At 38.7% G+C, this 11,926-nt stretch overlaps 1 protein-coding gene and 1 long non-coding RNA gene across 6 annotated transcripts in view; one reads left to right on the forward strand and one right to left on the reverse strand.

Annotated features, from left to right (window-relative positions):
* Nucleotides 1-11,926, forward strand: part of astn1 (astrotactin 1) — a 330,603-nt gene that overhangs the window by 4,295 nt on the left and 314,382 nt on the right. The gene's annotated exons all lie outside the window — the stretch shown is intronic.
* The window catches only part of LOC117954843, a 19,008-nt gene continuing 13,251 nt past the window's right edge, over nt 6,170-11,926 (reverse strand). Inside the window, exon 5 of the long non-coding RNA XR_004658901.1 lies at nt 6,170-6,368. This is a non-coding gene — a long non-coding RNA (uncharacterized LOC117954843). The remainder of the gene's footprint in view (nt 6,369-11,926) is intronic.

An 11,926-nucleotide genomic window follows, 5' to 3' on the forward strand; every position in this document is an offset into this window, starting at 1 on the left:
ATATATATATATATATGTATATATATATATGTATGTATATATGTATATATGTATATATATGTATGTATATATGTATATATATATATATATATATATATATATATGTATGTGTATGTATATGTACATATGTATGTATCACTTTACACGGGTAAACACTTTTAATTACATTTTGAACATTTTAGAGGCTAAAAACACGTTTAAAACTTGCCCTGCTCAAGCCTATCGGGTGCCAATGCTAGCCGGAGGACAACACTGTGTAGCCAGCACCGACTGTTTTTGTTTTTCTCTCTACTGACAGCACTCCAAATTTACAACCAATTTATACATTGATACTCCACAGCAGACAGGCTTTTAGTCAATAAAAACAAAAAACCTTAACCATAATGTGCTCACAGTGCTTCATCTCTGCTATAAGGGTCCTTTGTGTGCACACAGTTTAGTTATGTTGGAGCAACACTTATACATTGTCTTTTGTTTTCTTCTTTGACTTCTAACAGGTTGCAACATCCATTCACTTTCCAACCATATGTTTGGCATACATTTACATGAAAGTGCTACAAAGATATAGTGCTTACTGCTTTCTGTTAAAAAAGTGGTCTTATTGCGGGAAGAAAATAAAAATTGGAAGATACAGTATGAAGAATATGGGTGGAGAGTGGAGAAGTAGATGCTTTAGGAGTGGCTCCCAAAGTGGACATATTAATATTTTCTTCTGTAACTGACAGAAATTCAGCATCATTTTAACCTCTACAGGCGAGGAATGTTTGATAGTAAAATACTCAGGATCACTTTAAATAAAAGACACTTGCGGGTTTTGACTTAAGACCCTGACCACTTCAAACAGCTTAATGCAGTAGTGTAGCTCATCACACAGTACCCCGCTCAACAGCAGCAGCGAGTCCCCCGTCCTCATCCATGTCTCATCAGGACACATCATCCTCAGCTAACCCCCAGTAATTATTGGTGTGTTTGAAGACCTCAGAGACACAGTGATCAGAAATGTTTAAGGGATGGTCTCAATGCTCTAGTTGAAGGCGGAACCATAAAGCTCTGTGCCTCATTTTGGGAAGAGAAAAAAGGAATCTTGTAATGAGGCATGCTGAGATTCTTTTATTTTTCCTGGCCTGTCAACCTCTTTGAAGTAACATATTTTGAAAAGTATATCTGCTTTTAAATGTGTGTGTGTGTGTGTGTGTGTGCTGGGTGCCATTTAAATTCAACATTTCTTCCACCTTTTACAGTGGCTTGCATTTTTCCCGCCAAATTGCTTCTCTGTGAAGCATCTAAGAAGCAATTTGAGAAGAGGAGATCTTGTGACTGCCAGTCAGCAGGACTGCAGCCACTAGTTAGTGTCAGAGAAGCCCGGCTGTGTTATAAGGAATTTATCCTTTTGGTGTTGTGCCATAAATTGTGCAGGAGGCGAGGTAATAAGTGCTCTGGTAGGGATTTACACATCTGGACCACTGGCTTGGAAAGTAGTCAGCCCTTAACTGCTGCCCATTCAAATCAGCTTTCTGGACCGATAATTTGGCTGGTACATTTCATATCCCTTCCATAGAACGTTTAACATTGTTGCCAATGTAAATAACTCCACTGGTGCTTGTACTTAAATCCACATAATTTGCTCTTCAAAAAACTCATATTTTTTTACCACACAAAAGCTGAGACCTGCAAGTTGTTTTGACCTTTTTATTGTTGCTATGCATTGAGAATGTCAAGCCTGCAATGTGAATAATCCTCAAATATTTCAATTAAACAGTGTTGATGTTGTCAACTAGAACAGATGCATCCTGACAAACAGATGTCTGCATCTAGAGCTTTTGTGCCGATTATATGCCTGTCTAATTTATATATGTCAGAAACAACTGAAAAATGCCATCATTATCATTTCTCTGAGCCAGAGATATATGCTTAAAAGTACAGAGATGGGAATTACTTTTTACCTTTTGCAATCAGGAGTTGTACCCGCATTAAACAAAGTCCGCTCTTTATCCTTTTTAAATGTCAAAAGAATACAGAGTGGTGTTTCTTTCCTCAAGAAACTATCTTTGACCTCGTGTAAATTGCACAACAGACCGAAAATCAAATAAAGCTTTTTCAATTAATAGTTCCTAAACACCAAGTTGATAATTTTTTACTTTCATGTTTTTTCCACAGTGGATTAGTGGATCTTCTCGAGGGCTCTAAAAATTTAAATGTATGAATCTTTAATAATTGAAGACTTTTTCCTTTCTGTCAACACTCTTTTGTCTGGACTGTGTTCACGCAATAAATAAAAACAGAGGATTAAGTCAGATTTAAATTTTTACAGATCGTTTAAAAATGTATCCACTTTTCCAAATTCCAATCTAATCTCTAAATCTGAAGGCTGAAAGCTTAGTATGCAAAGGGAAGATCAGACCTAATGTTTCAAAGTTCTTTCACTTTAATGTTAATTTCACTTCTCAGAACTTTTCTGCTTTTCACATGACAATAAAGCACAAAAGTTCATTACAGCGTCTCACTAACAGGTCAGCACATTCTGTAGTGTCCGCTCATTACGGGTTGCTCATTGCTCGAATTTTAACAGTTGGTAGTTGAAAGGCAGTGACTTTTAGGCCGGTCATTAAAAGTACTAATTGGCAGGCTCATGTACAAACGGCTGCTTCAGGTGTTTCCAGCCTTTTATCCTACTATCTGTGACTAATGTAATAGCGCCACAGTACACAGACTTTGTTTGTTTGAAGCTGCTTTTTAAGATTGTTGACAACACATTGTTTTATTTTAGGCAAACAATGGAGGGCGCCAGAAGCCGTTTAGCAGAAATAGTGCCACCTGTTTGTTTAGGGGCAGTTCAGTTACTTTGGGTGTTTTTTCGTATATGTTATCATGCTGTTGCAATAGCAACCCATTTAAATGCAAAATTACGACGTTAATGTCATCCACTTGTGGTGTTACCTGTGTCCCATTTTCATACTATACCCTAAAACTATGCTATCAGGTATGACTGCAAAATTAATCACAATTTTATTAAAATCGCAATATGGCCTAATGCAATATCCACATCCGGGGGGACACAGTGTTTGTTAAAGGCAGAATATGTGCCATTGTGTTGCAGCGAAAACCAGTTGTCCAGACTACAGAAAACATCGTGTTTGGTGCAGATCCTCGCGAAAATGACATTCCCTTCCTCCTTGTCTTATACACAACTCTTGCTTCGTTGCAGTCGTAGTCCAGTTTTGGTGTTTAGTTTGAGCTCGCCAAAGCTAGAGCATATATTTCAAAATAACTCAAAAAGATTAAAGACCAAACTGGGAACCAACAGCAACCAGTAGATCTGATCAAAAATATTGTGTTAGTTCTGACGCTCACATAGATTCTACATTCATTCGGCGTGGGTGCTGCACCTAAGCCTTATAATGGTTGGGAAATCTGTTCCGCCTTTATTGCCCCTGGTCCGCCTTCCTTGAGAATAAATCTGCTAGTAACATGAAGCAGAGATCAAGGCTTGTTTTGGTGTTGGTGCAAGGCAAGGACAGAGGTTTGTGGGGGAGAGCTCAGCAGGAGGAGACAGAGGGAGAGCAAGGAGATAGATAGAAAGAGAGAGAATCCGAAAGAGAGATATTATAGGGCGCATAGCTGCTATTTAATGGTTTCCATAACAACATGATCGGTTGCTTAGACAGGAGTTTTAAAGAAAGGTGGCGTTTTTATCGCCTCAGCAGCAGGGGCAGAGAAAGGGAGGAGGCAGAAACCTTTGAGGGGGCCTCGTTAACTCCACATACTGCCAATATATTGTGTGTAGTTATTATCATGAAAGAACATTTAGGTTTATCAAATATTGTTTGGTTTAGGGACAACGTAGTCTCAGTTTTGGCTTTTCACCCTCATTACTAGGGCTGGGTATAGTTCAACATTTTTCAACACCAATATCAGTGATACCGGCTCCTAAATGATATTTTTTGTGAGCCCGGTCTCTGTGCGTAACGTAGAGTTTTTTTTCTACTTCTCTCTACGACGTGTTAGACAGCCAATCACAGACATTAGATTTCGGGAGAAGATTTTAGGATGGGTTTGTCCTATATCTTCATGCAATAATTGACAGTAAATCCACAGTTTAAAGCTGATATTTAAAAATAACTTATCTCGGGGGGGCATGCGGTTTGTGTCTTTATCACCTTTTCCACCCCTGATGAATTTGCATCCCTGCTTGTTAGCAGTGGAGCACAGCCAGTCTGGGCACCTGATCAGAAATTAAAAAAGCTATCAGAACCTCACCATAGGTATCCATACTAAAACTCAGGTATTGTATCGTACTTTATATGGCTGGGTGCTACCAAACATACTTTACTTTTACCCTACAATCCAACTAAAACAGCCAACTGTCCAACATGTTAAATGTTGTCAAAACACAACCAGCCATTGCAGAACTTTAAATATAGTCTTACTTGACAGAATTTTGTGCAGAATGGCAGAATTTCAGCGCTTGAAAGTTTTCTAAACTTTGCTTCGAACACATTTATTCATTATTTAAATTCCAACCTTAGTAACATATGAGTGCTATAGATTCTTGTAAATCTTAGTACTGCTGTGGTGATGAAAAAGGTACAAATGTTCTCCTTTTGGGAGGGGGGGGAACACATATAAATCTGCAAATGGCATCCGCAGGGTGTCACACTCAAATACATATCCATTTTCACCAGCTCCCTTTCAGTTTGTTGATATAGTTTCCAAAAAAATGGTACAGCTGCTACACATGTTTTATTAGGCTCATGAAAGGAGAACAAACCGTATTCTGTATGCAGGCTCACAGGGGCCTGTAGGAGAGGGTTAGGAGCTGGACAAACAGTCAGGCACTGGCTAGAAATATTTTTCATCCTTGTTTTAAGATTAGAGTGTAGTAATTTATGGCAACCCATGAACAGGCTACCTTGGAGAGTTCTTAGAGCAAATAAAATGAAAGATTGAGGAATCTTGTTATTATGTGCACACACAAGTGCAGGGAAATTCACCCATAGAAAACGAATGGAAAACAGATTCCCCCGAGGTGTTCAAATTAGCTTCCGTTAAAGGAAACATGCAGGCAAGCTCTTGTGGTGAGAGCTGCAGACTAGTTTCTCAGTTTCCCCCTCTGGCATCCTGATTTCATCACCCCGGTTGAAGCAATATATCTTAATTTGCTGCTGTCATCCCAGGCTGGCCTCGATCTGTCAGTTCCTCAACCTCTGGGAGAGGTGTTACACTCAAGAAGGACATCAGTTCAAAGGCAATACGACATCCTTTTTTTAAATTTTTTTTTTTAGGGATGGTTAGTTTTGATTCTCCCGATGAATGTTTTGGGAGTGAAAACTCTCCAAAAAAAGTGTTTGACGAAACTGAACGCTGATGTCAGCAATGGGTTAATAACTGAGCTGACTTTGATCATCAATTCAAGAAACCAAATCATAAAGAAATAAATGACTAATGTAATGAAAAATGCAACAACAAGAAAGACATAACATGCCTGTATGTAATATCAGCCTTACGTCCAACATCGTAGGACGTACTATATCCACTACTATCCAACTATATTATGGAGTCTTGAAACTGACAAGCTGTAGTAAAAGGTTATTAGATAGGTCAAAAGAACAACTGAATACATCAATAAATGTTGTTGGATAAAGATATAATGTAAAACCTATAAAGCTTCATCCTCTTCCCTTTAAACTCAAGACACACCACAAGAAAGCATTTTTTTGCTTCTGCCTGCCCCACTAATCAGTTAACACAATTATGTATTTATTTATGGTTCCATTACTCTTTCATTTCATCTTTCAACAACCCTTTTTTATACTTCAAGGAAGCATTAAGAGAGTCTGAAACAATGCCGCCAGTCAGCCCTGCTGCCAATGTGTCCCAGTGGCAACTTTGCTATTGCAATGAAAAACTCCCCTGTGGTCTACAAAAGCATTTCCCCATAGACCAAAACTATAAAAGATACGTCTGTAAAACTGTTGACAAGACACCAAACATGATCAATTATGACTCTTTGTATTATTACATTTTAATCCATGGAGGTTTTATATGTGTAAAACGTTCCCGAAGCTCAGGAAATAGGGTTGGGTACCGAGACCCGGTGCTAAAATGGCACCGATGTCTAAACAACGGGTACCTACCGGAACGAATAGCAATGCGGATTTTGCTTCCTCATTTCAGTACTACTTTAATGCCTGTTCTTCTCTCTGATGCTCCAAAACATTACCTGCAACGGACACATCTCTGCACGTGACGCTAGTTAACACTACACTTGGCAGCGGCTAACGTTAGCCTATCGTTAGCTAGTAGCTGGATTAAACAGGGTTAAAATGCTGGCAGCTAAACAGTGTAAAGTGTGACTGTGTATCAGTTCACTGAAACTGGTAACTTAACCTTCCTTTTGTTGTATAACAGCAATTGACTTTGTACCACAAAGCCCTTTGTGCCAAGCCTTCATCTGGGTGTCTTTGTACATGTAAACTACCCTGGATTGGACTGATTGGCCCTGTTTGACTCCCTTACTGACTATATTAACCATCTACCCGTTTTGCTAGCTTGCCTCTACGGCAAATACACAACGCTGTGTTTTTATCTGTATGGACAGTTTTCAACTTTTCAGCTTTAACTTAAACTTTTCTTCAAGTCTTTTACTAGTGTCTATGTATGTATAGTTAAGTAATGCTTATTCTATTTTTGATATATTGGGTTGCCTGTTGTACTTGAAGACATACAAAATTTGCTGTTATCTCTTGTACTATGATACCTTTGCACCATTTGGCATTTTTTCCACACCGCTCCTTTAAACATGCTACAATCTAACTTTAAAGTCAGGGCACACTATTGATGTCTTTCTTTTTATTTTTGTAGAATGTGTGTGTGATGTCATATTTTTGTGTGCCTATGTGCATGTATGTTTTGTATAAGCTATTTGACAACTTAATTTCCTTCCGGATAAATAAAGTATCTCTATCTATACATAAATAAGTTATTGGTACAAGTTATAATGTAATTATTAAATTATAAACACATTATTTAATGTTGACTGTATAATAAACAAGCAGTTCTTTATTGTAAAAGTGTCACTTCAGCACCGGTATGGGGGGAAAAAAACGAAGCAACACCCAATAACTTTTTTATGTTTGGGAGTTTATCCTAATGTGAAGTCTGTGGGCGGGAACGTGCAGGCGAGACCAGGGGGAGAAACACTAATGCATGTATGCAGTGGGCCACAAAACCCCGAAGCAAATGCAACTGCGAGAAAATGTTTTGGCTCATATGCTCGGCATTAAAAATAATAATAAATGAATTAAAAATACTGAGCATCAGCCTTTGCAGCTTGCTACGTAGCTGAAGCTAACTTTCACCACATAAAACTACACCAGCCCATTACTCATAACCTGTAATGTGTACCATGCTTCTATCTTCATAACATATTCCAGTGGATGTCTCTTATCTTCATCCAGGATCACAAATAGACATACATTATACATACATTTCACCCCATTAGTCAAAGTATATCAGTTATACAGTATTTTGTATTTGAGTCTACAATCTAACACTGTTGATTACCTTAGTGGTCTCGGTTGTATATTACAGGCTCAGCAAGTAGTCTGACATTTTAGAGTTATTTTTGTCTGTGTAGTTTACTTGCTCGGTATTTGTAGCTACCTACTGGCACATCTCAGTCTCCCTTTGGCATGTCCTGACCTTGTTATGTCAGTCTCCTAGTCTGAACTGAGGGAAATCTGGTTGCTTAAGATCAATCAGTCAGAACTTAAAATAGGTCACAGACTTTCTTCTGTTGGCTCTTAACACAGTTAAGAAAGTAAAAAAAACTGTTTATTTGATCCCAGGTCACGAGTGAAAGATGGACATTTTTATCCATTCTTTTTTTTTCACTGTCACCTTGATATGTCTGTATCTGTGGAACTTCATCACAGTGATTAACTGAGTTATCTGAAGGTGATTTTTGTAGGCCAATTTTTTTTGTTTGGAGTTGTAGTTTTTAAGAAAATATTGCAAAAGATGTTGGCTTTCCTAATGCAGCCAAAACCTGCTCCAGCAGTTCGTTTCTGTTGAATAAAACTGCACAAACTATTCTCTCTCATAGGATAAATTGTATTTAGTTCCTGAAGACGGATACACTACATTATCATCCCTCATAGTGGCATTGATTAGGACTGGCGCCTAATTGTCAACTAAATGACATAAATTATGACGGGCATCATGTTATCGTTCACATTCAGCATAAATTACCGCATTATCAGCCATGCATGAGACATGTTCTGATAAAGGAGCTCTCTCTGTTCTGCTCCCATAAGACATTTAAAACTCTCTGTTGATCGAAGGCCGTAGCTAATTGGTCATATAGGGAAATATGCTTAAGTTCTTGTCATGTTGTTCTTAATAACCCACTATTTAGAGACTTTATTACCACAGTTCCATAGTAAATTTTTTTCTATTATAAATTGGCTTGCAGTTCAGAATTATTGTGTGAATGGAGTGAATGTGTTGTACTTCATAGAAGTTGATGCAAAAGTTGGCAACGGAGACGGGAAACATTTTAGAATAGGCCAGGGCTTTATTTTAGTGAGTGAGGCACAACCAAAGAGGTGATTCCATTTCTCACTCTACCCTTTCTCCTGCTTTGATACTGCACTCGGGTATCAGAAAGACAGTGCTTTATACTTCAACTGGAAGCCTCTTTCTGACTATTTCCACCTAACTACTGTGAGGAGCAAACAAAAGAAATGTGCAGAAGGGGAATGTCTCACATTTCTCCCCTCACCTTTTTTTATTCTATGCGCTGCACTGCTACACTTCCAGTTAGATGTCTCATGAAGTCACCTGGTCGACCGTGTCAAAGGGGATGTAGCATCTGGGAATTTAAACCATGTGGATTAATGGGAAAATTATTTTTTACGCAATGTCAAGTTGAGCCCGCGGCTGGCACGATCAGCTGTGAATGCAGTGTGCATGCCAGCCGTGACATGTTAGTGAAATATTTACATGGTCATGAATTTTCAATTTGTCAGCTATTGCTCCCTTGGGGAGCTTATCACCTATAAACCATGCAGGTGGCAAAAATAGAACCCATTTATTATAAAATGGACAATGACACAGGGGTTTGGGGATAAAGTGGGGCAAAAGTTTAACAAGGCCTTGTTAAAGCACTGCCATGAGCTACTGTTTTTAAATACACATTAATCCATTACTATAAATGGTTTATAATGATTGTTTGTGCATACTGCTGAGAAAACCAAGGTGGTAAAGTGCAAGTGAATTGTTTTGTCAAGCTAAAGTTATAACATTCTCTGCTTTACTGAGTTATCTAATGTAGAAATATATTGGTCGCCTGAATTCTTCTTGTAACTCAACTGATTTACCCGAGGTTCAGTGCTCCTGGGATTACAGGTATAGCAGTCTTCTTTAATTTGTGTCTGTTCTTTTGTATCTCCCCTTTTTAATTGTGTTGTATGTGTTTTTTTGTTTAGTTTTTCTAAATGGACCTTGAGTCTAAAAATAAAAGCTATACATCTATCTCTCTATACATGTAACTGAGACAAAAATAAAAAGGCTATCAACTCTTACTGTTGCCGACTTTGTGACTCTATCAGGATTTGTACATTTTTCTGTCTTTTTTTTAAAAGCAGTAGATAATGTGCAAACATGTTAGCAGGGCATTGGTACAGCTGAATATGGTGCTTATCATGCACCTTTATACTGTAGGGCCTCTGCAAAGTATTTTTCCAGTGATTCTCACTAGAGTTTCTGAATGTCATAAAACATTTGCTACTGTCCATCAGGTAATAAATGGAATTCATCTTTACTGAATTCAGAAGGCCATTAATCATCCCCAGAATGGCAAAAGAATGTAATAACCAAATGTCATCAGGTATGAGGCTACCCTTCTCCGGTTTATTCTACAACTTGGGCATCACAAATGTCTACCCAATGAACCACTTAAAGACCTGGAATAACAGTAAGCAAATCATTTAAAAGTGATAACACTCTATGAAGCTGTAACATTTTAAAATGCATATTAACCCCAAATTGGGAAAAAATGTACTCATCAGAGCTGCAACAATTAGAGTTTTTGCTGTTTTTCTTTGTCGTGTATGACATTAAATCAAATGCAGTATATTGGGGGGGTCAAACTAAGCAAGCAAATTGAAGACTTTGTGAATGACTGTTTTTCCATTTCATAGACTAGGCGATGAGTTGATTAATCCAGAATATAAACTGCAGCTTAATCAATAATGGAAATAATCATTAGTTACGTCATACATAAGCATGCTCATCAACATGTGCACAAACCAGTGACCACTCATTGCTCCATGGCACTACATGCACCTTAGGGAAACTTTTAATACAAGATGTGTGGTTGCAGGCATTGCTGATTGCATGGGATTCTTATCAAACATTCCTAACATCTAAAGCCGATTTTTAATACAGGTTTTTTTTCCAAAAGAAATTGGAGCCTTGATAATTAATTTTTAAAGTGTCTTGATTGGTTTTAGAAACGTTGTTGACCTGTGTGGCGCGGTTTGTGTGTTTTCATCTCCGCTCTCCACGGGCTTCTTTGACATTGTTTAAGTTTGCTTTTGTTCTCCAGTAACTGCTCGGATGACAGCCAGTGATAAACCCAAATCATATCTACACAATACTTATTCAGAAATCAAGAAGAGATGTTTTTTGTTGTTTTTTTTTTTTAGTCAATTAGGTCCTTTTGGCTACTTAAACTTTTAAAACGGCCATAGTTGACATTTTTGCATTTTACAATTTTTTGATATTTGCCATTTAGGAATACCAATCAGATACTGTGCCCTTTCTTTGACTCCTTTCATTAACATTAATCAGTTAGGATGATTTTCCCCTCAAAGCTGCGCTGCCTCTAAGAAATGATTGTATGAATACACTTTTTGCCGGTGTCCTCCTTTAAGCTACCCTGTTGTCCCCGTTCCTTGCGCCTGTCAGTCCCTGTGCTAATCAATGGCAGAGCTGCCTGCCTCTTTTGTTCCAGTAAAGCATCAGCTTCACATCTGTCTGCCATTCATCTTAGCCCAAGTGGCTGTGTACTCAAAGATATATTTATCACATACTATATGGAGGAAATAACAAATGCAAACAGAGCTCAGCAGTCTGCCTGTGGGAGGGCTCCTTCTTGTTGAGCATGCCTTTCAAGTTGCTTACTACTTGCAAAGAAAAAGCTAAAGTAGCTGGGAGTGTAACCAGCCCCCAACCAGCAGGGAGGTGGTGGTGCTGAGCCCATTTCAGGCTTTCCTGTAATAGGGTGTGACATTAAGCTGATGATTAAACCCCTCGAGGTTGACAGGTAAGGGAAGCAAGAGACAAGTGAGCAAGGTAGCAAGAGACAGCTGACGTGAGAGCAAGGAGCGAAGTTGACAGAGAAGGAGAATGAGGAGACTGAGGAAGAGTTAAAGATGGTGAAAGAAAGACAAGGTCAAGCGACAGAGGCCAACAAGTTAGGGAGGGAGGAAAAATTTGTTTCGGGAGGACACTGAAAGACAAATAGACGGGAGAGAACAGACAGCAAGAGATGAGCCAGTCGATCTATTAGGTAAGTAATTGTCAGTGAGTCTGGGCCCAGGAGCTGCTGCTGCTGATATAGCTTGGCTTTGTTTGCTCTGCGGTAATGTAAGTGAAGTAAGTAAAGATACACTCATTTTTTATATCCGTATGCCCAAAGATTTCTTGTTTTCCTGGCGCGGTCTCCATCAGCAGGGACACCAAACCAAAGCATTAGGCAGCTTGTCTATAGAATACACCAGAGATCTTCAGCAAGGCATCCTCAGAGTCGCTGCGGGGGGAACAAATTATTGTCGTTTGAAAGTCTTAAAAGAAATGTAATTGGGCGCCCGGATAGCTCCGTTGGTAGAGCGGGCGCCCATATGTAGAAGTTAACTCCTTG

The sequence above is a fragment of the Etheostoma cragini genome, chromosome 12 (assembly GCF_013103735.1).
Source record: "Etheostoma cragini isolate CJK2018 chromosome 12, CSU_Ecrag_1.0, whole genome shotgun sequence".
In the NCBI taxonomy this organism is placed as follows: Eukaryota; Metazoa; Chordata; class Actinopteri; order Perciformes; family Percidae; genus Etheostoma; species Etheostoma cragini.